The sequence below is a fragment of the Hemibagrus wyckioides genome, linkage group LG03 (genome assembly GCF_019097595.1).
Source record: "Hemibagrus wyckioides isolate EC202008001 linkage group LG03, SWU_Hwy_1.0, whole genome shotgun sequence".
NCBI lineage: Eukaryota > Metazoa > Chordata > Actinopteri > Siluriformes > Bagridae > Hemibagrus > Hemibagrus wyckioides.
Window position 1 is genome coordinate 1,970,146 of NC_080712.1, and position 5,000 is coordinate 1,975,145.

At 40.8% G+C, this 5,000-nt stretch overlaps 1 protein-coding gene across 8 annotated transcripts in view; it reads right to left on the minus strand.

The window, feature by feature from the left end:
* cntln (centlein, centrosomal protein) overlaps positions 1-5,000 on the minus strand; it is a 182,206-nt gene that overhangs the window by 19,611 nt on the left and 157,595 nt on the right. The gene's annotated exons all lie outside the window — the stretch shown is intronic.

Sequence of the window (5,000 nt, forward strand, 5' to 3'; positions counted from 1 at the left end):
AGAGACAAACAGGTGTACAGACAGACATACAAACAGACATACAGACAGGTGTTCAGACAGACATACAGACAGGTGTTCAGACAGACAGGTGTACAGACAGACAAGTGTACGGACAGACAGGCAGGTGTACAGATGGACAGAGAGGTGGACAGACAGACAAACAGGTGGACAGGCAGATGTACAGACAGACAGGTGTACAGATGGACAGACAGGTGTACAGATGGGCAGACAGGTGTATGGACAGACAGACAGGTGTACAGACATACAGACAGGTGTACAGATGGACAGACAGGTGTACAGATGGGCAGACAGGCTGGTGTACAGACATACAGACAGGTGTAAAGATAGAGAGACAGGTGTACAGATGGGCAGACAGGTTTATAGACAGACAGACAGGTGTACAGACAGACAGGTGTACAGACAGACAGACAGACAGGTGTACAGACAGACAGACAGGTAGACAGACAGACAGACAGACAGGTGTACAGACAGACAAACAGGTGTACAGACAGACAGACAGACAGACAGGTGTACAGACAGACAAACAGGTGTACAGACAGACAGACAGATAGACAGACAGACAGACAGACAGGTGTACAGATAGACAAACAGGTGTACAGACAGACAGACAGACAGACAGACAGGTGTACAGACAGACAAACAGGTGTACAGATGGGCAGACAGGCTGGTGTACAGACATACAGACAGGTGTAAAGATAGAGAGACAGGTGTACAGATGGGCAGACAGGCTGGTGTACAGACATACAGACAGGTGTAAAGATAGAGAGACAGGTGTACAGATGGGCAGACAGGTGTATGGACGGGCAGACAGGTTTATAGACAGACAGACAGGTGTACAGACAGACAGGTGTACAGACAGACAGACAGACAGACAGACAGGTGTACAGACAGACAGACAGACAGACAGGTGTACAGACAGACAGACAGGTGTACAGACAGACAAACAGGTGTACAGACAGACAGACAGACAGACAGACAGACAGGTGTACAGACAGACAAACAGGTGTACAGACAGACAGACAGATAGACAGACAGACAGACAGGTGTACAGACAGACAAACAGGTGTACAGACAGACAGACAGACAGACAGACAGACAGGTGTACAGACAGACAAACAGGTGTACAGACAGACAGGTGTACAGACAGACAGACAGGTGTACAGACAGACATATTCTGGATTAAAATGCAGTGTTTCAGTATTTAGAACAAATTCCAGATACAGCACTTACACTTTAATACAATTAGATTAAATAAACACATTGTTAGGAGCAGTGAAACAGGTAAGAAAGAGACAGGTGAGCAGTCAGACAGGTTAGCAGTGAGACAGGTGAGTAGGAATATACAGTTGTGCCTAACTTTGCCTTTCTTTGTATCCCCTAAAAGAAATTGTTAAACATTGGCATTTCTTTGTAAAATATGACTGATAATGCAAAAGATTTTCTTCTTATTTAAGGATAGTGGTCACATGAGGTCAATAATTATCACACAGTTGTTTGACTCCCTTTTAAAACCTAATAAGAACTGAAATCACCCAAACAACCCCTATCCCTAAAAGAATTGTTCAGGACACAAAGAAAAACCCACCAACAATCCAGTCTGCTCTGGAAAAAAGGTGTTGTTTCAAGGAGCACAATAAGGAGCTACCTGAACATAAATGACCCGCAGGGTGGAGTTGCCAGGAGAAAGCCGTTACTGCGGCCATGCCACAAAAAGGCCCGCTTTCAGTACGCCAGACAGAACCTAGACACACCTCACAGCTTCTGGAGCAGAGTCATTCAGAGTGAGGAGACCAAAACTGAACTTTACAGTCACAACCATAAACACTATGTTTGCAGAGGAGTCAACAAGACCTACAGTGAACAGTACACCATCCCCACTCTACAGCATGCTGGGAGATCTCTCATGTTCTGGGGCTGTGTGACCTCCAGTGGCACAGGGAAGATAAATGTAGCATGTTATCAGAAAATACTGAAGAATGGTCAGCTCTACCACCTGAGAGAATTCAGGAGCTCAGGCACAATTATTACAATAGACTGCAGGCCATCACTGATGCTAAAGGGTAAAATACACAATATTAAGAACTAAAGGTACACAAACATTTCAACAGGGATTATTTCCTCATTTTATTTATTGTCATGTTTCGTGCCATTCTGTTATGCCTTAAAAAACAAAATAAAATACATTTCTTTGGCCTTCTCACTCATGTTTTCTTTAGAAACAATGCTACACATCTTCCACATTCTCCTGAGCTACGCAAACTTTTCAGCACAACTGTACATCAGTGATGTAAACACCAGAGGAGAGGTAAAAGGTGATGGATGTGTTTAAATTGCACATTATACAGCAGAGTGAACGAGTGATCAGAGAGGAGTTTAATCTCACACACACACACACACACACAATACTCATCACACTTTATTAACAGGTGGGACTGAGGCTGTTTACTGCTCTGTTGTAATATTGGGCTTTAAGCTGGAAGTGGGCGTGGTCTGTAGAGCAGGTGAACATTAACACTATATCCTAGAAATAATAAAAACAACAGAGCTTCTGGAAAAAGGAAGGAAATTTTCCCCATCTTCTGTCTGTCTTTCAAAACAACAGTGTCTTCCTGAAATCTAGAAACTCTTCTTAAACCTTTGACCTTATTGTACATATAAAGACTGGCAGCTTTAGGAATATGTCTATTGCTTGTTTATTGTTTTAGAGCTGTTTTATAAAAGTAAACTTTCTAAAAAATAAATAAATAAATAAATAAATAAAAACAGAAACCTCCTGAATCCTCCACCTGTCGATCCTATCTGTATCGTACTGTTTATCTGTTCAATTCGAACAACGTATTCAGATTTGGTTACACCCTTAATCTGGGGAGAAGATGCTGCTCTCTGGTCAGTGTGTGTGTGTGTGTGTGTGTGTGTGAGATGATTAGAGTTTTAACGCTGCCACTGTACATGAGAAAGTCAATAACACGAACTCCCTCCTGCTTCATTCTGCGCTTATTGATCACCGCAATAATCTGCCGTATCATTCCCCCCTAAAGCCTTCTGAAAACCTGACCTTGGAGTGTGTGTGTGTGTGTGTATACACTATTAGTGCTCAGCAGTGGGATTGGCTGCTAAAGATGTTTCTGTAAGCTGTAAACGCTCATTAACAGTCAGGAGTGGGTAATAAAGTGTGTTTTATAAAGTTGCGTGCACACACACACACACAAACACACACACACACACAGCGTGACAGTAATGAGGGAAGTGTGTAAAGCCCATCACCAGTCTGTGTTTTAGCTGTAATTGACTGAAATAAGGTGATTTTCTCTGGATGAACTGATCACTGGTTTAATCACTGCACTGCTAATTACAGCTGAAATGAATCCACTTTAATTAGAAACAATAATAAACAATATGTTTCATATTTACACACACACACACTCAAAACACGCACATGTCCTAGGTGTTTACATCACGCAGGACCTGACATGGTCCTGTCACGTTAACACCCTGGTGAAGAAGGCCCGGCAGCGTCTTTATCTGCCCTCAGAGGTGCTAAAGACATTCTACACCTGCACCATTGAGAGCATCCTGACGGGAAGTATCACAGCCTGGTTTGGAAACAGCACCAAATAGGACAGGCAAGCTCTCCAGAGGGTGGTGCGATCAGCCGAGCGTACCATCCGCACCGAGCTTCCTGACCTGGACACTATATACAGCAAGTGGTGCTGGACCAAGGCCAGGAAGATAATGAAGGACCTCAGCCATCCCAACAATGGACTCTTCTCTCTGTTGTGGTCAGGGAAACGTTTCTGTTCCTTGAAGGCAAACACAGAGAGAATGAGGAGGAGCTTCTTCCCGCAGGCCATTCGGGCCCTCAACCAGTACACCTAGTACCTGGACTTTCCCCCACACATGAACATTACATTCTACCTCAGCTGATTATTGCACACAAAAATTGCACTACTTGTATACTCTGCACTACTCTGCACACACAATAACCACACCCACTGGACATCTGTGTGTGCGTACTGCACCAACACTTTACATACTGTATTATTTATTGTCATTACATCTATATTTGACTTTTTCTATCTACATACATGTATATACTATATTATAGATGTTTATACATACATACATATATATATATATATATATATATATATATATATATATATATATATATATATATATATATATATATATATATATAAAAATATTACATTATATTACATTATCATATTATAGTTATAGATATTATATTATTATACGATTATATTATTTTATTATAGTATTATATATAATATATTGTGTATAATATATTGTATTATATTATTATGTTTATATTATGTTTATATTATGTACACTTTTGTATATATTATATATTTTTATATACATGTATATTTGTATATGTATATCCGATACACAATCGGCTTTACGTAACTATTGGTGTTTTTCATAATTTATCATGTCTTTAATTTCTAATAACTTCTTCCTATTTTTCCATTTATATTTTTATTACCTATATCCCTAAACTTTTCTTGTCCACACACTTTATATTCTTCTTCAGATGTAGGACAGTCGTAATAAGCATCTCACTACATGTCCTACTGTGGATGATTCTGTATGTGATGAATAAAATTTGAATTTGACTTTGAATGTTTTAAAAACTGTGAGACAGGTGTACAGACAGACAGGTGTACAGACAGACTGACTGGTGTACATAGAGACAAACAGGTGTACAGAGAGACAGGTGTACAGAGAGAAAGACAAGTGTACAGAGAGACAGGTTTACAGAGCGACAGACAGACAGGTGTATAGAGAGACAAGTGTACAGACAGACAGGTGTACAGACAGAAACAGGTGTACGTACAGACAGACAAGTGTACAGACAGACAGGTGCAGAGAGAGAAAGGCAAATGTGCAGACAGACAAGTGTACAGACAGGCAGGCAGGTGTACAGACAGACAAGTGTACAGACAGGCAGGTGTTCA